The sequence below is a fragment of the Phocoena phocoena genome, chromosome 14, assembly GCF_963924675.1.
Source record: "Phocoena phocoena chromosome 14, mPhoPho1.1, whole genome shotgun sequence".
Classification (NCBI taxonomy): Eukaryota; Metazoa; Chordata; class Mammalia; order Artiodactyla; family Phocoenidae; genus Phocoena; species Phocoena phocoena.
Genome location: NC_089232.1, coordinates 20,180,484 through 20,202,960, shown reverse-complemented (window position 1 = coordinate 20,202,960; position 22,477 = coordinate 20,180,484). Strand labels below are relative to the sequence as shown.

The following is a 22,477-nucleotide window of genomic DNA, read 5'->3' as shown; positions in this document are numbered from 1 at the left end:
GAATGTAAATAGATACAGCCACTATATAGAACAGCCTAGAGGTTCCTTAAAGTACTAAACATAGAGCTACCATATGACCCAGCAATCCCACTACTGGGCATATACCCTGAGAAAACCATAATTCAAAAAGAGTCATGTACCACAATGTTTATTACAGTACTATTTGCATTAGCCAGGACATGGAAGCAACCTAAATGTCCATTGACAGAAGTATGGGTAAAGAAGATGTGGCACATATTTACAATGGAATATTACTCAGCCATAGAAAGAAACGAAATTGAGTTATTTGTAGTGAGGTGGATGGACCTAGAGTCTGGCATGCAGAGCGAAGTAAGTCAGAAAGAGATAAACAAAAACCATATGCTAACACATATATATGGAATCTAAAAAAAAAAAGGTTCTTATGAGCCTAGTAGCAGGACAGGAATAAAGACGCAGATGTAGAGAATGACTTGAGGACATGGGGAGGGGGAAGGGTAAGCTGGGACCAAGTGAGAGTACCAAACGTAAAATAGATAGCTAGTGGGAAGCAGCCACATGGCACAGGGAGATCAGCTAGGTTCTTTGTGACCACCTAGAGGGGTGGGATAGACAGGGTGAGAGGGAGATGCAGAGGGAGGGGATATGGGGGTAGATGTATACGTATAGCTGATTCACCTTGTTATATATATATATTCACCTTGTTATATATATAAGAAAATAATACAACATTGTAAAGCAATTATACTTCAATAAAGATGTTAAAAAATAAAATTAAAAAATCAAATGAAAACACAATGGGGACATGTGAAAGGGACACAGGGGCCAATTGAGAGAGCTCCCTGTGGCCAAAGTTGGGACAATTGGAGCTATAAAATAAACTAGTATTGTATTATAACATGAAGTGTAAAATATCCATAAGGCCATTCTGATGTAAGTACATGATTGAATAAATAAACAAATGATGAAGAATAGACAAATTTCCCATGCGGAAAACTTTTTAATAATTTATGTAGCGTGACTCTCTACTCCTTAAGCATGGGCTGCACATAGTTCCTTCTAAAGGCTACAGTATGGAAAAGGAGAGTAATTTTACAGTGGATAAACTTTTCAAATATTACCTCAGCCAGGTGATAAAATTTAACGTAAATAGTGATGTCACGTTGATAGCCTATGTAATATGAGTGGCACTTTACATCCGTGGTCATCTTCTCCAAAACACATAACCCCAGTCTAATTATGAGAAAATATTAGACAAACCCTAAATGAGGAGATTTCTATGAAATACCCAACCAGTACTCCTCAAAACTGTCAAAGTTATCAAAAACAAGGAACATCTGAGAAGCTGTCACAGCCTAGAGAAGACTAAGGAGATATGACAACGAAATGCAGTGTGCTATCCTCGATGGGATCCTGGAACTGAAAAAAGGACATTAGGTAAAAACTGAGGAAATCTGAATAAGGTATATTCTTTACTCAAAACAAATAAACAAAAAAGGCTCCTTAAAAATGGAGAGTCTTTTCCAGTTCTCTCCAATCTTTACCAATGTTCAATATGAATTTGAAGAATGAGTCTGCCTCAGTATTTAAGAAATTATTAGGGATCCAGTGGCTAGAATTTATTTCATTTTCTTAAATTTCCTGCTTTGTTTATGAATTTCCTGTGTATTACTCCCTTGCTTTGCTGAAAGTTTCAGTCTTTCCAAGCTGGGTGCAGTAGACTCTGAAAACGCCATACATAAATTACATAACAGCTCTTAAGAGGAGAAAGAATTTATTTCATGATCATTTAAACTATGATGGATGTTTGATAAAGGACATTTTTAACATCCCTCCTAGCAAAGAAAACGAACAAACAAAAACATATTTATCTAAATAACAATGCTATGAAAACACTATTTTTTCAATTGGTATGTTAGTTAGGGAAAATGAAATGCATAATAATATGAGTGGCACTCATTTCAGTATATTTCAATGCAAGCAGAGTTCAGAATAGTCATTTGTAATTGGATGACTATTTATCAGGGTGACTCAAAGATGTAGACATTTTCTCTGTCATGTCTGAACCATCCCCTGTGGCCTTGGAGTCCTTTTTCCTAGTCTTTACGCACTGTGCCAGAGAGAGAGAGAGTAAGGAGAGGAAGGGGAGGGGAAGGGGAAGGGAAAGAGGAAGGGGGGAAGGGGAAAGGGAAGGGGAAGGGGACGGAGAAGGGGAGGGTGATGGGGAAAAGTAAGAGAGGGGAGGAGGGGAGGGGAGGGACATGAGGGAGAATTTTGGTAGCCAGGTCTGTAGAAAATACCTCACTATCACTCATATAAACTAAAAAACAGTTCTTTGAATAATAGAAGCAAACTAATTTTTAATGAGGCATTATCCTTTCTTAATAGCGTCACTTTTTGTTTGCCCACTAACTGTGTAACTCACCGATGATGGACTGAGAGCTAGGACTAACACTGGAGTTCAATAAATATTGTTGCAAAACTATCTTAGTAGGTTTTTATTGTTTTGAAATAAGCTTTTTAGGGGTGATTGTAGGAGGGAGATGTTCATGAATCATAGTCTATCAGCATTTCATTTTTGTTGTTATGAGAAAAGCCTTTGATTGTCCTAAAGCTAATAATGCTGTGTTAGCTATTGAATGCAGAGAGGATGTTCTGAACTTTGTGTGTGTACTTGACATTTTTCTGATGATGGTGAGAAATGTGTGCTCATCCATTTTCTGTGCAATTGTGACTGTTGCATTTCCTGGGAGACTGGCTAGCGTTATCCATACAGACTTGGGCATATACACCTACAGGGGCAAGTAGCCCATGAAGAGTTTTTACCAGGGACTTAGGACAGAAAACGATAAGCCAGACTAATCAGCCTTTTGTGCTTCCAGGCTTTTGTAAGAGTCTCTCCTATCACAACCCATCCATTCCTTCCATTCCAAGTAAATGCTGATGAGAATATCCTTTTGAAATACCATAAGCCTGAAATTTGCATGACTCTGGACATAAAATGTCTTATAATCATTACAGATTTAACAAGTTCTTTTATATGGGCTTCTTAGATTCAACATGGGGCTAGGGAAATTACTAAAATTATAGAATGTAGACCTTTAATCTTAAGTAACTAATTTTTACTATTTCAGACAAGTATGCAAAAAATATATAATGTATACAGTATATTCTATAAATAAACATTTTTATGCAAGAAGTTAAATTTTTCATGATTTACAATAAATGGAAGGAAAGGAAATTCAGTTTAGTTGGAAAGAGCTAGAAGATTAATTTCACTGTGATTTTACTTTGTTTCAAATTTTACAATTTAGGTTATTAGAGCTTTGACAAAACCTGGAACAATCCATCATCTCAGGCACATTCTTAGTAGTATCTCCGTAATTTGACTTTCATCAGTTGTGAAAGAATTCTTGAGGGCTTCCCTGGTGGCGCAGTGGTTAAGAGTCTGCCTGATGGGTTCGTGCCCTGGTCCGGGAGGATCCCACATGCCGCAGAGAGGCTGGGCCCATGAGCCATGGCTGCTGAGCCTGCGCATCTGGAGCCTGTGCTCCGCAGTGAGAGGCCTGCATACCGCAAAAAAAAAAAAAAAGAATTCTTGAGCCATGTGGAAGAGCTCTTTCTCTCTCTCTCTCTCTCTCTCTCTCTCTCCCCCTCTCTCTCTTTCTCTTTCTCTCTCTCTCCCCTCCCCCCTCACCTGCCCCCTACTTGTTTTCCTTCTTTTCTTCTACTGTTTTTTAGGGGAACTCCCAAAATATGTTTTAATATTTCTTCCATAGCAAATGTGAGGGAAGCTCTAGGCAAATCAAGTTTTAAAAAAGAAAGGTTATTTCCTGATTTCTGGGGGAGGATAGACAGTTTTAAACAGAAATAAGAAAGAGATTAGGGATTCAGCTGGTTATGAAAATAGCTATATTCATTAGGTAAAACTATGCAAACAGCTGTAAATTTGGGTAATAAGCAAGGAAAGATATTTGAATTTCATAAGGCTTTTTTCCTTTATAGTTAGCAAATATCTCACCTTCTAAAATTACTTCAATTGTAATTCATCACAATAAGCATGTAATTAAAATTGAAGAATGTTTACCAGGTCAGGGAAGTAGATGAAACCAAGCCAGGAGAAGGGATTGGAAAATGTGAAAAGAAGAGCAATTCAGGGAACACAGTACAATTGGGAAGATATTTTAGAAAAGGTAATGTGGGGGAGGATTTCAATCAAGTAGACGATGCTGGTTCAAGACTAGCATGTAGAAGCTAAGTCACCAGTATGTTTTTGGTGGTGTGCATTAATTAATTGATTAAATCAACATTGATTTAAGCTTTGACTTCTGTACCAGATCCTGGGAGAATAATTGCTGGGAACACCGTTTCTGTAATCAAACAGTATATACTCTAGAAGGGGAACTAGGAATAAAATGTAATTAACTATAGTTATGGTGATAAGTATGCAGTTCTGCGGAGTATTACTGTGTGGGGTGTGCGTGGCAGGTGGGGAAAGGGATTTCTGACCCAGGATGGCCATAGGATCATCTAGATGGCCCTTGTTCATGCTTCAGGGGCTGGCTATGCAGGTAATTACAGTGGAGCATAATTACTGTTCTTATGGCAGTATGTGCCAGTATATTGCTGCATGGAGAGTATACTAGGAGTGCCAAATCATTCCCTGATGTGTTAGGGAAGGCACACAAAAGGAGAGGTAGAATCCAAAGTCCTGAAGGGTTAGCAATGGTCTGCAAATTGACATATTTGAGGAGACAATCCGTGATTGTTTTGCACAGAATATCAAAAGATAGGAAAGAAATTTAAGGTAAATTCAGCATTGCTAGAGTTTAACCATTGATGGAGTGATATTATAAAATGAGATACACAGAAGGAGAGAGGATGATCAACAAATGACTCTTTGGATCATATAATAGAGGCTCAATTAATATTTGTTTGATGAATGAGTCATAGATTGTGATATGATAATTGCTGTAATTGAGAACTAGAAGATTATGGCTCTCAATACTGTAAATAAGATACTTACACCTCTTTAAAAAGTACCAGTGTTTTTCTAACTAAGGGGTAAATCCATATTAATGGGCTGTGAAATCAATATGCTGAGGCCTGATTAATAATTTAAAAATAGAATAAAACAGAAAAGAGCATCTGAAAAAGTAGGTACTGTAAAACTTTTATTCTGACTATACAGATACATGTTTGTGTGCCCTGGGTGGACGTGGAAGATGTTTTTCTTACTGTGGGTTGGTGTCAAAGAGTCTGAAAGTCACTGCAATGGGGAGGACCAGTTTCCTGGTGGTTTACATGCCAAGAAGGAACCAGGGGAAGCATGAGGAGACCAGGATCTGTATATGTTTAGCTCTCTTACTCCTGAGCCTGAAGTAAGAACCATCGGCATCAGAGCCAAACTGATGACTGTAGTGGTCACGTGGACACCCATGCCTCAGTCCCAAAGTGACAGCAATCTCAAATCCTCCAGGTGCTTCCTTGGTTGTGATGGAGATAAATTGAGAATAATGGTTAGCTCAGAACAGGTATCTGCCCTTTGCAGGTGGTTAATTAATGAGCTTATATTCTGCAACCTTCAGAGATTCTCATTGGCCTTCTGACAGGTTTGGAGATTCCTGGGCTTGTTGGATGAGATCTCTATTCTTTCTGGCTCAGTTTGGGGAACTTAGGGAAGGAGTAGTTGCATGCATGTGTTAGGAGGGGCATTTAGCTCTGCTTCATCTGCTTTGATTGGTGAGAAAACAAATTTCCTATGAGGCCTACATCCTCTTTCAGGTCTGTGAGCTAGAAAGTTAATCTTAGCAATCACATCTTTAAAAAGCATTTTATACAAGACAGCAAGTGAGCCTTCTATGGTGACCCTCGTATCTTCAGTTTTAATAGAATGTGCTTTGTGCTTAGAAACAGGATTCCACAGCAATCCCAGAGCAGGGACTTCAGGTGAGGCTTTCCGTATAAGAGATGTGTAAACTTGATGTTAAACCATAATTAGACATTAGCCCAGGGGTGGAGAATGGAGTGGGGGAAGTGAAACCACATATTTTTGAGAAAAAGAACTACATACACACAGGACTCGTGAAATTTGCACATGGCAAGTTCAAGTTGTGGAGAATAGAATGATTTCACTACTACAGTAAAGATATCTGACTGATGATATAAGTGAGATATTTGTCTGAGGGTATAAATTAGGGGCCAGTCCTAACAGACATTATCCTTAGAACAATGAGAAGCCATTAAAATGGTTTAAAAAGCAAAATTAGATAATCATATTTGAGTTTTACAAAGCTCACTCTAGCTGTAGCATGAAAAATACATTGTAGATTGTGGATTGGAGAAAAGGGACCTGTTAGGAGATTTTAGAATAAATTAGGGCACAGGAGAATAGAGGAATGGACCAGTAATATTGACAGAAATAATGAACTTTTTTTTTTGCGATACGCGGGCTTCTCACTGTTGTGGCCTCTCCCGTTGTGGAGCACAGGCTCCAGACGTGCAGGCTAAGCGGCCATGGCTCACGGGGGCCAGCCGCTCCACGGCCTGTGGGATCTTCCCGGACTGGGGCACGAACCCGTGTCCCCTGCATCGGCAGGCGGACTCTCAACCACTGCACCACCAGGGAAGCCCATGAACATATTTTAAAATGAAAATTATCTATTTTTTCACATATTTTTGATGTGGCTGTATCTTTTCTGAGTGTATCCTATTGAAATAAGCAAAGTTCTTCAATGATGCTTATTACATCATAGCAAAACCTAGAAACCAGAATGTCTGTCAACAGAATGTTTGTATACACGGTGGCATATCCAAACTATAGAATATTATGCAGTGTATTAGTTTTCTGTTGCTGTGTAACAATATTGCCACAAACATAGTGGTTCAAAACCATGAACATTTATTATCTCATAGTTTCTGTGGATCAGAAGTCCAGCCATGGCTTAGCTGGATCCTCTGTTTCAGGTCTCATAAAGTTACAATCATGGTGTCACCTGGAGCTCTTTCTGATCAGAGGGGGAAGGATTTAATTCCAAGCTCACATGTTTGTTGGTAACATATTTTTCCTTCCATGCTGCCAGGTGGAGGGTGGTGGTTAGGGGTGGCCCTCAGGTGCTTGATGCATGGCCCTCTCTATAGGGCAGCTCACAACATGGCAGCTTGCTTCTTCAAAGCCAGCAAAGGAGAGTGTTTCTCATAGCAAGACAGGTGTTACAATCTTATGTACATAGTCATGTGCACATAATCACATTCATCCCATCATCATTGTTGTATTCTGCTGCTTAGAAGCAAGCCAGGTCCTTCCTGCATTTAAGCAAAGTGATTACATAATGTATGAATGCGGGGAGGGAGGAGTCTGTCCACTGCATAGAGTTATAAAAAAGAATTATCTAGGTCTTTATTTAGTGACCTGAAGGGATGCCCATTATATATTGTTAAATTGAAGAGTACTTCCTCTATACAGTGTAATCTCATTTTTATATAAAAGCAAACAAAATTATATCAATATATACACATTGTTGATGTTTGTGTGTTCTGAGAAAGACCATGGAAGAGTACAATTGAGATAGTTTCCATATTTCCTAAGGAATGCAGTGATAGAATGAGTTGGGCTAAACTTATTCACTTTTTCTTCATATATTTATTCCTTTTTCACCAGTTATAATAAACATGGATTAATTTTTAATCTTAAAAATGGTTAAAAAATTAAAATACAATTGCAAGAAAAAGAAGTATAACTCATATGCTAATAAAGGAGAGAAACTGAAATCATATGAAATGCTCAATTAAAACCACCAAAGGCAGAAAAAGAGTGGAACACAAAAATAGGAACAGAGAGCAAGGGCAACAAATAGAAAACAGTGAATGAATATGGTTGATACTGATCCAACTATATCAACAATATTAGAATGTCATGCACCATTGAAAGACAGAGATTGTCATAATGGATCAAAGAGCATTACCCAACTTTATGTTGTCTATATGAAACCAACTTTAAGTATAAAAACACATATAGATTAAAAGTAAATGGGTGGAGAAAAATATAGTATGCTAGTACTATTTAAAAGAAGCAGGAATAGCTTTATTAATTTCAGATAAAGGAGACTTCAAAAGAAGGAAAGTTATCAGGGTTAAATAGAGGCATTATATCATGATAAAAGGGTCTGTTATCCAAGAAGACATAACACTTATTAACATGTATGCACCTAAATACAGAACATCAAATGAGGCAAAATAACTAGAACCACAAGGGGAAATAGATGAATCCAATAAATCCACTGTCATAGTTGGAGACTTCAGCACACCTCTCTCAGAAATGGACAGATCCAGCAGGCAGTAAAATCAGTAATAACAGAGTTGAACTCACTATTTGAAGATCAAATAATGTAATTCATCACAACAGACTAAAAAAGAAATATCACATGATCCTATCAATAGGTACAGAAAAGCATTAGGCAAAATCCAATACCCATTGCTAATAAAACTCTCAGTAAACTAGGAATAGTGGGGAACTTTCTCAACTTGATAAAGAATATCTACAAAAAAAATCTACAGTTGACAACAAATGTAATAGTGAGAAAATTGAAGCTTTCCCATTAAGATCAGATAAAAGGCAAGGGTGGTGCCTGCTCACCACTGTTTTTCAAAATCATACTGGAAAATGTTGCTAATACAATAAGGCAAGGCAAGTAAATAACATGTAAATAGATCAGATAAGAAGATGTAAGGCTATTTTTGTTTGCAAATGACAATCATATATGTAGAAAATGCAAAAGAATTAACAAAAAAAAAACCCTCCTGGAACTAATAAATGATTATGGAAGGTTGTAGGATAAAACATTCATCTATAAAAGTCATTTGCTTTTCTATATACTAACAATGAGCAAGTGAAATCTGAAACTGAAAACACTGTATCATTTACATTTGTACCTCCCCAAATTAAATAATTAGGTAAAAATCTAACAAAATATGTATAAGATCTTTATAAGCAAAACTACAAAACTTTGATAAACAAAATCAGAGAACTAAATAAATGGAGAGATATGCCAAGTTCAGGGATAGGAAGACTCAATACTGTCAAAATGTCAGTTCTTCCCAACTTGGTCTATAGATTCAATGCATTCCCAATCAAAATACCAAGTTATTATATGGATATCAACAAACTGGTTCTAAAGGTTGTATGGAGAGTCAAAAAGCCCGGAACAGCCAACACAATTTTGAAGGAGCAGAAGAAAGTTGGAGCACTGACATTATCCAACTTTAAGACTTACTATAAAGTTACAAAAATCAAGACTGTGGTATTGGTGAAAGACCGGATAAATAGATTAGTGGGACAGAATTTATAGCCCAGAAATAGACCACCATAAATATAGTCAACCTGTCTTTGACAAAGGAGCAAAGGTAATACAATGGAGCAGAGATGCTCTTTTCAACAAATGGTGCTAGAAAAATTGGACATCCACATACAAAAAAAAAAAAGAATCCAGACACAGACTTTATACTCTTCACAAAAATTAACGCAAAATGAATTGGAGACTTAAATATAAAACTCAAAACTATAAAACTCCTAGAAGATAGCAGGAGTAAACTTAAATGACCTTGGGTGTGTGATAACTTTTTGGATATGACACCAAAGACACAATCCATGAAAGAAAAAAAATACACTGGGCTTCATTAAAATTAAAAACTTCTCCTCTGCAAAAGATAATTATCTAGAGAATTAGCAGATAAACCACAGACTGGGAGAAAATATTTGCAGAGGATACATCTGATAAAAGACAGTTATCCGAAATATACAGAGAACCCTTAAAACACAACAATAAAAAGCAAACAACCCAATTAAATAATAGGCCAAAGATCTTAACAGGTACCTCATCAAAGAAGATATACAGATAGTAAATAAGTGTATGAAAGGATGCTGCATAGCATATGTCATCAGGGAGATGCAAATTAAAACAAAAATTAGATACCAGTGCACACTTACTAGAAAGGCCACAGTTTTGAACACTGACAATGCCAAATGCTGGTGAGGGTGTGGAGCAATAGGAACGCTCATTCACTGCTGCGGGGAATGCAAAGTGGTTCAGCCACTTTGGGAAACAGTTTTGGCAGTTTTGTACAAAACTAAACGTACTCTTATAAGATGCAGCCATCACGTCCTTTGGTACTTACTCAGAGGAGTTGAAAGCTTATATCTACACAAAAAAACCTGCACAAGGATGTTTACAGCAGCTTTCCTCGTTACGTCCGAGTTTTGGAAGCAGCCAAGATATCCTTCAGTGTGTTAACAGGTAAATAGGCTGGGATACATTCAGACAATGGAATATTATTCAGTGTTGAAAAGAAGTGAGCTATCAAGCCATGAAAAACATGGAGGAATCTTAAATATGTACTGCTAAGGGAAAGAAACTCATCTGAAAAGTCTGCCTATTGTATGATTGCAAGTATATGACATTCTGGAAAAGACAAAGCTATGGAGACAATAAGAAGACCCTTGGTTGCCAGGAGCAGTGGGGGGCCAGGTGGGAGAAGAATAGACAAGCACAGAGGGTTTTTAGGGTAGTGGAAATACTCTGTATCTTATAATGATGTACGTATGTCATTATACATTTATTCAAACTGATAGATAATACAACACCAAGAGTGAACCCTAAGGTAAAGTATGGACTCTGGGTTATTACGATGTGTCAGTGTAGTTTCATTGTTCGTAAAAAATGTACCATTCTGGTGAGTGATGTTGATAATGGAGAGTGCTATGTATATGGGGGCACAAGGCGTATGTGGGAAATTTTTGTAACTCCCACTCAATTTTGTTGTACCCTTAACTGCTCTAAAAATAAAGTCTTAATAAACAAAAAATATATATATCTAAATTAAAGCTAAAAAAGAAAAATTACACACTTCTTAAAACTCTAAGGTTATGAGTAGTCTTCCAATATTATTATACAACTAATAATGAAAGATGAATTCAGTGTTCTACCTCTCTTTTTCTCTTTTAAGTATCTGTAAGATGTAATAAATGTCCAGGGCATAAGGATTGTCTTTTATTTGCTGTATAGTGGGGAATGCTGTCATCTTCCAATGAAATAGAGCTGTTTTATTTTGCATCATTTTCTAATTTGCAAGCATATATAGTAAAATCAGAATACATAGAAATGGATTTTTCAAGTTCATAGATACATGTATGCCCTGAATTATTGATTTCATTGACACATTGATTTAAAAGTGTCCTGTATAATGGGCAGTACGTTTGGTTCCAGGATGTGAAGATGCATGAGACTCTGCCTATCTGAGGGGAGAACATATAAACACCTAATTAAAGTAAAGAATAATTTGCTGTGCCAAGTAGTCAAATCTCTGCCTAGAAATGCTTTGTGAACCAAGAAACATAGAAGACTGAAAAAAGCATGCTTTTGTTGAGACGTGGCAGATCAGTGGGAGTTTGTCTGCTGGGCAAGAGAGACCCACACAGAGAGCGGTTTTGCATAATCTTGTATATTTGAGTCAGCATATGTGTCCTAGGAATAGCAAATGGGTTTGTGTGTGTGTGTGTGTGTGTGTGTGTGTGTGTGGACTGCTGAGATGGGAAAGGTGTGGAAAATGAATATGAAGCTGGAAAGTATGATGGAGGAGGCATGAAGAGCAGCGTGGACAGGAAAGCAGGGCTAGATGATGAACAACCTTGTGTGATAGGAGACGATGGCAAGTAGCTGAAGGATTTTAGGTTGTCTTTTAAAAGACGACATTGGATTGTAGCTTAGAAAAATTGCTCTGGGGCTAGTGCAGTAGGCTGTATGGAGGGGTCTGAGATTGGGGCAGGGAGATAGAGATATTACAGTAGGAAACATTTCCAGAACACTTGTAGAAATACTATATAACTAGCAATTTTAAATACTTAATATTTTTGCTTAGGTAGTGAATATTGATTCATTTTGGTAAAGATGTGTAGTTAGATGCATGTTTTCCAAGTTCTTTTCCTGCGTCTTACCTTCTGTGTAACTCTTTCTCCTCAAAACTGCTTCTGTGGCAGAAGCTCTGGATACTGTAGCTCTGGGAATGTATTTTGGTCCTACGTTATGAGATCACCATTTAAACATGAAGGAAAGAGTTACAGAGTTGATTCTAAAGATACAGATGGTTTTTCCAAGGGAAGAATGTGTTGTTTCAAAAAACCAGATTTCTTCCAACTCTAAAAGCCTATCGTTCTTAGTTATTTCAGATATGGCCTTCTGTTTTGCCATAAACCATAAAAACAAGTTAGCATATGAATTCAAGGAGTATAGAAGCTCCCAGAGTTGTTTGAAATATGCCAAGGAGGGTTTGACACACATAATAATAGTGCTACACATCCATGTTCTCACAGCAACTTTAGGGGAAATTTGTGGGATGATTATTATCCTGTAAATACCCTGTACAGAGCTGCCTGCCACCTCCTCCTAGTAGCAGATTTCCAATGGGTGTGTGACCAATCTGGTAGAACAGATAAAGTGCAATTTCACTATTTTTGGCTGGTTATATCTTAACTGTGATTACATCACAGTTTAAATTCTGTCTCCATAAACATACGGTTGAACTCCCTTGTTATATCATGGTACTTCTCTTTTAAATCATACTTTCTGTTGTTGGTATCAAAATGGAATTCCACTCTGGTATATTCTGATGGTTCATCTTTTGTGCTTCAAATGACTTAGAAATTTTTCATGTAACTCCCTGTCTAAACACATTCAGTTGATGATTTATTTTTGGAGCTATAGTTAATTTAGTATTTAACTACACATCCTGAAAGTGTTAACATTTCTTGTTCAAGGTTTTTGATACTTGATGTCTTAAAAACATGATTTTTTTAAACACAGACATTCTACTTAATGAGAGGATATATATTGCTTGAATAGCCTTGACATTGTGCCAAATAGTCAGGATGTTATAATATGGAATGATGAATTCTTTGCTCAATAGATTGAATGTATAGTTCCATAGTGTAGATTTATTTTTTAAAAAATAGTCTATTTGTGATTTTAAGTCATTCTTCAGGTCCTTGTGGAACTTAGTTGATATTTTGACCTAGGTTTTTCCAATTTCAAAAACATATTTATTTTAAATTAACAATTTAAAATCAGAGAAGTTGCCTGAAGTTGGTGAAGTTGTCAATTGTGGAACAACTGAATTTTTTTCTTTATAAAAGTTTTATTATTTTTGCATTAAAGAATTATTAACATTTCTCTAAAGAGTATGGTCCAGACTGAATCAGTTTTTGTTCCAGGGAACCAATACAGATTATTCCTACTGATTTCTCTTTTCTGCCAGGGATATCACTTAATTTGTTGTTAAGATATTTTCCCCAATGGAATTTTTCTCCTATAGCTTTTAGATAACCTCTGACTTACTTTCTCCCAATTTCACCAACTCCTTTATTGTTTTTATTTTCTTCCACTTGACAATATTATTCCTATCCTTTTACATTATTTTCAAGAGATTTTTCTCTCTTACCTCATTGGCAGCAGCTTTGTTCTTTTTCCCCCTCTTCACAGCTGTGCCCCTTCAGGCGTATTTTTCAGAAACCTAACAACTCTGCCTTTGGGGTTCACTCTACTGCTAAAAAACCCATGTTGGTTTCTCTTTGCACTGAGGATAAAGTCCAGATTTTTGCCCTTGTCCTGTGAGCCTTCCTGTGACCTGTCCTCTTCCCAGTTCTCAAATTCCCTCAAAGTCCTGTGTCTAAATCATCTAACACTCCAAATTGTCCCATCTCTTCCCCTTCCCTCTTCCTCTGTGCTCTAGCCACATTGGCCTTAGTGCAGTTGCCCAAACATTATGAGAACATAAACATAATGAGAATCATGTTTTATAAATTTTATCAGTGAAATAAATGACTGGAATTTGAATTTCAGAGGTAAAATATATGAAAATTAAAAACTTCAATTGAAAAAGTAGAGTACCAATTTGCCCTCAAAACAACTGTCTGGGGCTTCCCTGGTGGCACAGTGGTTGAGGGTCCGCCTGCTGATGCAGGGGACACGGGTTCGTGCCCTGGTCTGGGAAGATCCCACATGCCGCGGAGCGGCTGGGCCCGTGAGCCATGGCTGCTGAGCCTAAGCGTCCGGAGCCTGTGTCCGCAACGCGAGAGGCCACAACAGTGAGAGGCCCGCGTAACGCAAAAAAAAAAAAAAAAAAAAAAAAAAAAAAAAGAATAATACCAAAGGTTAAAGAAGAATGGTGCCAGGTGATGAAGGCATCAGTGATATAGGTGGATTGAATACTACTGTCTTGACAGATGATACAGGGAGGAGAGACTGCTGAAGGGATGCTCACTAAATATCTGTTTGTATGGCTGTATTAATCATGTTTTATATTTTTTTGTATTTTATGATGTTTTAACATCTTGGTGCCTTACTAGTCCTGGAGAGAGAGCCTCCCTCCCAGGACTGGCTGATTCATAAGGACAGTAAATAACTTGCCTGGGAGCATGCCTTTCATGTGTAAACCAAACAATCCAAAGCCCACACATGCAACCACCTAATTTACCTAACTCTCACAAACCAAGCCAATATTTCTCCTGTCCTAAATCACTCCCGGACTAGGTATCAGACAACTGTGGACCACCCCTATAGTTCAAAGCCTGCTGAAATTATTCAAACTCTCCAATTCTACACTTACTTAGACTTACCTATCCTGAGTCACCCATTTCTTCCCTTGGAAACCATGATAAAATCTCTGGACCCTGCTCTTCCCTCATCCCTTTCTGCCTCCTGACAAACCGCCGTGCTTCCCCATGTGGCCCCGTGGTATATAGCATGCCTCCTTTTCTTAGTAACTGTAATAAAGCTTCTTTCAATGGCACTGACTTCTCCATAACTCAGTCCCCTCTGTGAATTAAATCCCAGGCACATTTACAACAATGGGGAGACCCTGTGTGTGTCTAACCACAAAGAATTGGGCCGGAAAATTAAATAAAATAGCCTACTATGTAGCTTTTATACACAGAAACACAGTAACATTGAAAACCAATCTACCATGTAAAAGAAACAACAAACAAGGAAGGTGGTTTCAAACAGTGTACATGCTGTTTCCAATTTTAAAGAACTTTCAGCAGACACAGTGTGAGACACAGAAACAAACAGTCTGGCGTGAAATACATCAAAATGTTGAGCGGAATTTGGGAAAACCTTTCTTTTTGTTTATATGTATTTCCTAATTCTTTTCCAATTATTATGAATAATTTTGTATGATTCAAAGTTTAAAGGTGGTGTCACTTAACCTAACTTTTGCCCCTTTGGGGCATTAAAACCTTGATTGTGACTGAGATGGAGGAGCCACTGATCCAGGTACATATACCAAACAACACTGTGTGGGTGAGCCTTCAACTTCTTTCTACAACTAAAGTTTTTTTTTCCCTTTGCAAATGGTTGAGTTTGTCTCTAAATTGAGAATTATGTACATTGAACTATACACATAAATGTAACAAAGTACAAATAATCGATAGTATATTGGAATAACAATTTCCACTTCTTGGTCACTGAAAACTGGTTAAAACGCTTCATTGTGCAGGCTCTGTTCCTGGCTGTGTTCTTTTCTCCTATGTTGTGGGATCCTGTTTTGTGTGTTCCATGGCAGGTTTTTTTTTTTTGCTGCTGCATTTTACTGAAGCTCTGTGTTTCTTTGGTGTATTTCTCAGCATTCTCTCCAAGCACAGTCGTTTTGAGGGTTCCCTTTTCTCTCCTATGCTGTGTTCATAATGCTGTATGCCTGGTACGCTAAGTCCTAAATTTTGCTTTTATCTGTCTGTTCAACCAGTTCTGCCAATTGGGTGTATCGTCCTGCATGTATTATCTCCACCAGCTACATGCTTGTTAGGATCAATGTCCTGTATGCCCACGAGAGGTGTATACTCTTACACTTTTTTTTACACTTCTTTTGTGTGTTTTGTGTGGGCAAGGTTATTCATATTTGGGGTCCAAGCTGAAATGACTTTTCCACTGCCCAGAGTCACAGAACCGCTGCATGTCTCCCAGGCAGAAGTACCTTAACAGTGTTTGCTGTCTAACCAGGGGGTTGTTTCATAGTGAATCATTTTCATGTATACAACGCAGCCATTTTAGATAGGAGAGGAGTTGGTGGCACTTCTTCCATGAATGCTGAGGAAATCTTTAGGTGGTTTTGGCCTATAAATATACAAGAAACCCTAACTCTCAAAGAACATGAAAGGAATTAGTAGTAAACTGGGATAATATTTGTGACAAATGAAGTTCAGAGCACATTAATGCCTTCCTCTTATTGTCTTCTATATTCTGCAAAGCAGAAAAAAAACAATTGGCTCAAATCTGAAAAGGTGGAGTGCTATCTGTTTATTTTCTAAATGCCTAAACCACTAACTCCATCATCATTCTGGTCTCACTGAAGCAGTGCCTCAGCCTGATTTTCCTAGGCATTAGTTTTGCAGTATCTTGATTGAAATAACAATTTTAGGTGAGTTAAGATTTCTAGGACCTGTGGTATATTCCACTGAAGATAGATTTGTTTTATATCCCTTGAATTGTTCTTATGAATGCAATTCACATATTTTTATACCCCTATAATTTCCACTTTCAGCTGACTGTGTAGTTAGGGGTATATATTTCTTGATTATGAAACAGTTCCATTGGTTTCAGGTGCATGTGCTTTTCTTCCAGATCTCAGCTCTCTATACTGAGTCTAATTTAATTCCTTCCAATGAAATATTTTAAGGTCTTTTTTATTAAAGCAGGAATTAGAATAATTATCATTATTTATAAAATACTGCTTAATATAAAAGGAACTCCAAAGAAATTACAATCACTCTGTAAAATTGAAAGTAGAAAGCACTTAAAAATTCATGAACGTAAAATAAAGTATGCTTCAATAAAAATTGTGTGCTGAACCAACTTGTATTTTAGAACAGAACTTGGAGTGTTCTGTTTATATCTAAATGAGCCCCTAAAACAGAAAATTATTTTAAAAGTATCTCCTAAAGTAACGATACATATATTTCCTCTAATTAATCAACAAATATCTAATGAGGATCAATAGTGTGTTCTGCAATGTACTTCTAATTTGTTATTTACCTGAGCTGGTAAACTTAACACACTTGTGGTGGTAGGTGTAGTGTGAAAAAAATATTCATGTGGCCCAAGACATGGCATAGAATTAAGGGTTATTTTAGGTATGAGTAGTATTTCTCAACAAGGTCACTATTGATATTTTGGGTGAGGGTATCCTTTTTAGCATGGGACTTCAACTTTGCATGACATTAATCAGCCCTGACCCTGTAGAACTTCATGATGATTGGAACATCCACAATGGCCCTTGGAAAATGTTATCTGGTGATACAGCCCCGAGCTGAGATCTGCTGATATGGAATAGGGGCTGGCAAACTTTTTTCTGTAAAGAGCCAGATACTAAATATTTTCAGGTTTGTGGGTCACACAGTCTCTGTTACAACTACTCAACACTTCTGTTGTAGCAGAAAGCAACTGTAGACAATATGAAAAGGGGTGACTGTGTTCCAGTAAAACTTTATTTGCAAAAGCAGGTGGTGGGCAGAGTTTGCCTTTGGGTTATAGTTTGCCAGCCCCTTTGTATGTACTGTAAGTCTGCCAATTTCAACATAAAGAATGCTTGAAAACAATCAGTAGTATGTCAGTTAGGAGGGTTGTGGGCTGCAAATAATATGAAAACATATCTACCGTTTCTAAAGACAGGATAGTTTCAGTCTTGGCTAATTGAATGTATTATTGTCATAAAAGACCCAAGTGGCTTCCTTCTTTCTACTCTGTTATCCTTAGCTGTGGTCATTATTTCTTCTCATTATCACAAATGGATGCAGCAGTCACATGTAGTTATAGTAATGCACAGGAAAGGATAACATGTCTGTCTGTTCCCTAAGAAAACCTTTTCCCAGAAGTCCTTAGCTGACTTGCTGTTAGATCTCATTTGGTGACAAACCCAAACTTAAACTAAGAAATGGCAAAGTGGAAATTCCAATCATGTGGAATTCCACATAATTGCCATGGAAAAAGACTATGATTCTTTCTCAGGCTGGAGAAGGATCAAGCCCTAACTCAAAGCTGTGGATATACAATATTTGAATGAACTGAGACTGTGTTTGAAAGAAAGAGCAGCAAGCTTTGAGGGATTTGTGGAAGGAAATGTCTGTGAGGTGCAGTATTTTCCATATCAGTTATATTATAATTTATACCAATGCTATTTGAGGCCATTTGTTTCCCTCTGTTTTTATCTAGTCAGAGGGAGTATTCATGCATGCCTGTCTTTGGTCAGAGGAGAGAGAGGAGCCTGAATCAAGGTTCTACCCATTGATTACAGGTAATCTCTCTCTAGTATTGAAGAGCCAATGTAGAGTCATACTTCCTGTTGTGAGGTCCCTAATACCAGTGTGTGAAAGACAGTATTTAAATTTGGTTAACAAAGATTACTTGGTAGTCCTTAAGGAACATCTTCAATAAGCCCCCAGATAATCATACCTGGTTAGTGTGTCATATGGTTTGTATTATAAAAACTGAAAGTAGTTGGTTGAAAAGCATTCTCACTGAAATGTTGTGAATATTTTAGTGTTAAAGGGAATATAGAAGACTATCTGGTTCTTTCTGTCTCACAAACGTGCTGCCTTATAATTTCAGGTAAAGCAGGTGATTTGCCAAGATAATCATTTGGGTGGCTGGAAAGTAAAGATAAAGTAAAAACTGGGGAAAAAAAAACAAAAAAAACAACTGGGTTTCCCACTTCCTGTGCTATGTTCCCTGCATTACATCATGACATTCCTGCAGCAAAGTGCCTTCTCGAAAGATCTTATGCTTGTCAGTAGGGATGGCTCTAATTCAAGTTCTAATTTTTTTCCTGGAGTTGTTCCTGAATTTTGAGCTCTTCAAGCTGTCAGTATTGGGGTTGAACAAATACCCTTAGATGCACCTATGTTTACTTTAGTGGTTTTGAAGAGTGACACAGTAACGTTTTGTGGGTAAATTTGTTCAAGAGGCTTTGTTTTGTATCTCCCTCACATCACATCGCCTCTTTTATACCAATCATTACTTATGTGTTTATTAAAAAAATTAAATTCTCAGTACTGTCCTCAAGGATTCCAACATTCTAATGCGATAAAGACAAATGAATGAACAATTAAAACAGAGTGTGATTTAGGGCACACTAGAGGGAAGCATAATGTGCTCTCGGAACAAGAGTGGGTCTGAGCAGGTCAAGGAATGATGCCTGAGTTGAGATTCAAAGGATAACCGAGAGTAAGTCAAGGGAAGAAAATGGGGAAGGAGCTTCCCCGTGGAAGGAATGACATGGCAAAGGTTTAGAGGTATCAAAGAATATAATATATTTGGAGAACAACTAGCAGTTCACTAAATCTAGAGTCCATAAAAACTTAAGATGCAAGGTGGATGAACGCTGAGTAATGAGTCAATACTGAAGGACAGTAAATATAATTGGAACTTTATCCTTTTGCAGTGGAAGTCATCAGAGGCTTTTCTATAGATAGTGACCTGATGTAATTTATATTTTGGAAAAAAAATCACTGCAGAATAGGGGAGGAATCAGAGGGGCTGAGACTGAAGACAACATGACCAGTCAAGAGGCTTCTCAATAATCTAAGGAAGAAATAATGAGAGCCTTGATCAAGGTAGTAGTGATGGAGAAAAACAAAGTGATATTTATGAAATATTAGAGGTAGAATATATTTGACCGGATGAATGTTTTGATGTAGGAGGTAAGGAAAAGGAAAGGAATTAAAAATGACTCCTAGATTTCTCACAGGGCTTGATGGATAGTGAGTGGTTCTATTCATTGACATATGACATAGGAGCTGGACCAGTTTGGGGGGAAACTGATGAGTTCACTTTTAAGCATGTTGACTTTGAAGTGTTTGGAAAACTAGTATTAATAAATAATTGCTTATAAGAGGCTGAAACCCGAGCAGGAGCCCTGAGCTAGAGAAATAGATTTGGGAGCTTTCAACATAATGTGAACTACAGACATGAATGAGACCACCCAGAGACTGCGTGTAGAGCATGGAAAGACTAAGAACAGGTTGCCAAGAGGGTAGAGGAAGACCAGGAGAGAGTGGTGACCAGGAGAGAGTGGTGTCCTTGAAGCCAAGGAAAGAGTACAATATTAATATTGTCAAATACTGCTCAGAGGTCAAGTAAGATAAGAACTGAAAAGGGGCCACTGGATATTTCGAGGTGATAGATTTATCTTTATTTAGACAAGGTATATGTAACCATTATGTAAGTTGAATATATATGGATAGATATACATGTAGTGAAAATACATATATTTAGTGGAAATATACATAATTATGTATAATTTAGGAACTGCCATAAATCCCATCACCCAACAGAACTATTGCTAAAATTGTGATGTATGTCTTTCTAGATTTTTTCCTATATGTAAATATATTCTCTATCTAGATATATGTCTATATATAACAAAATGAGTTCCTACTATAAAAATGTGAGACACTGCATGAATTTGCTTGTCATCCTTGTCCAAAGGCCATGATAATCTTCTCCACATCTTTCCAATTTTAGTATATAAGCTGGGGAAGCACACAGCGTCCATTGAATTAGGCAACTAGGAGATCATTTGTAACTTTGCCAGGCTAATTTCAGTGGAATGGTGAGGGTAGGAGCCAGATTGTGTGGGATGGGGAATGGGTAGGCAGTGAGGAAATGGAACAAACATTGTAGACCGCCCTCTCAAGAAACCAGGCTGTGAAGGGAAAGGGAAGTAGAAGATGTCAAGAAAGGAGTAGGATGGAGTTTCTTTTTTTTCTTTTGTATTTTCAGTTTTTACTTGGACAAGGACTTCCCACTGACTAGAAGGAGCCAGCAATCAGGGATGAATTGAAGATACAAAGTAGAGATTGTGATTGATGGAATCGAGGCCTTAGGAGGCAGGAAGGGAAGGGGTGTAGAAAAGAGGGACCAAACCTATCTTCCAAGAAGGCAACAGGGGAGGAGAAGAGAGTGGGAAAATATGCTGATAAGTTTATGGATGACTTACCTGAGGTGATTCTGGTCACCTCAGAATGAAGATGGCTGGTACCCATAAGTAGTCAGTTATTTGATGAAGTCTTTTTGAACTTGCAAGAAATAAAAAACTGCCATATTGTATAAGATGCATTATCTATTCACTTGTATCCTGAGAACAATGCCAAGAGATGTATGTTAGAAAGGTCTAGTCTTCTCTGACAAAATGTAAGGTCAGAAATGGTACCCAAATGCTTTAGTTACCTTAAATAACCTATTAAGATTTATTATCTACATATTTCTGTGAAGCTACTTGAAGCTGTGTACTTTGTTAGCTTGTCTGCCCCCTGTGAAGTAAAGTATTTAACCTAGGGAAGTTTGCATTGTATGGTGGGGAAAACAGATTTGAAACAAATCTTGGTTGAATTCCATCAACTTTGGGAAAATAACAACATTCTTGTGCTTTAGTTCTCTTATCTTATAAAACTGGGATACTATTGTATTGACCTCAGGGCAAATAGAAGATATTGTAAGGTAATAATATATGTGAGTGTTCACCACATACTAGTGTCTTCATACATTACTTTGTTGTACACATCTTGTCACTCTCAGTGATCAAGGGCTCCCTTTAACTCCTGTACACCAGGATTTGCTGATAGAAACATGAAACTCTTAATGATTATAAATTCTGGCCCATGACCAGGAGAAATCTTGGGCCAGGTTCAGAGAAATCTTTGTTGCTGTGAAATGTAAATATCATGAACTAAATGCAAAGGACTACTACTTTGAAATGTACATACTCAACAGCCCATTTTCATTTCCTAAATGCCATGGTACATTTTATTTTTGTATTTACAAAAGCATATCACATGAGGTACTTTTTGTCTCATAAGCACAAAATTTAATGCCACAGATGACCAGAAGGAAACCTGGGTTATTGTTTCTCTTTTCACATATGATTTTCTATAACAACAAGCTTAATAAGGTAATTTACCAGCAGGCATATATGCTGAGTACCACTGGTACTGAAATATCAATCTTCACTACAAAAGACTTCTAAGCAAATATAATTGCTGTAATGTGTTATGACCTCTCAAGTCTAGTAATTCAATTGAATGGGGCAAGGATAACACAATGCAGGTGAATTATCTCCCATTTTACTAAGCTGCCACAGATGCACAGCAGTACCTGATGGGTGAATAAGCCACTTTAAAATGGGAAACTGAAAGAGGCAGCGGTATTAGGCTTAAATCATTTGAGTTTCTGCCACTTAATTCCTTGTTAACTCACCAGCACATCAATGGATTTAACTTTGACTTTTAAAATAAAATATAATAGGGCTTCCCTGGTGGTGCAGTGGTTGAGAATCTGCCCGCCGATGAAGGGGATGTGGGTCCGTGCCCTGGTCCGGGAGGATCCCACATGCCGCGGAGCGGCTGGGCCCGTGAGCCATGGCCACTGAGCCTGTGCGTCCGGAGCTGTGCTCTGCAACG

The 22,477-nt window shown here is 37.6% G+C and overlaps 1 non-coding gene across 1 annotated transcript; it reads right to left on the bottom strand.

Annotated features, from left to right (window-relative positions):
* Nucleotides 1-20,460: 20,460 nt before the first annotated feature.
* LOC136134291 (U6 spliceosomal RNA) lies at nt 20,461-20,563 on the bottom strand. Its single transcript, XR_010656570.1, has one exon. It is a non-coding gene; the product is annotated as a U6 spliceosomal RNA (small nuclear RNA).
* Nucleotides 20,564-22,477: the final 1,914 nt, after the last annotated feature.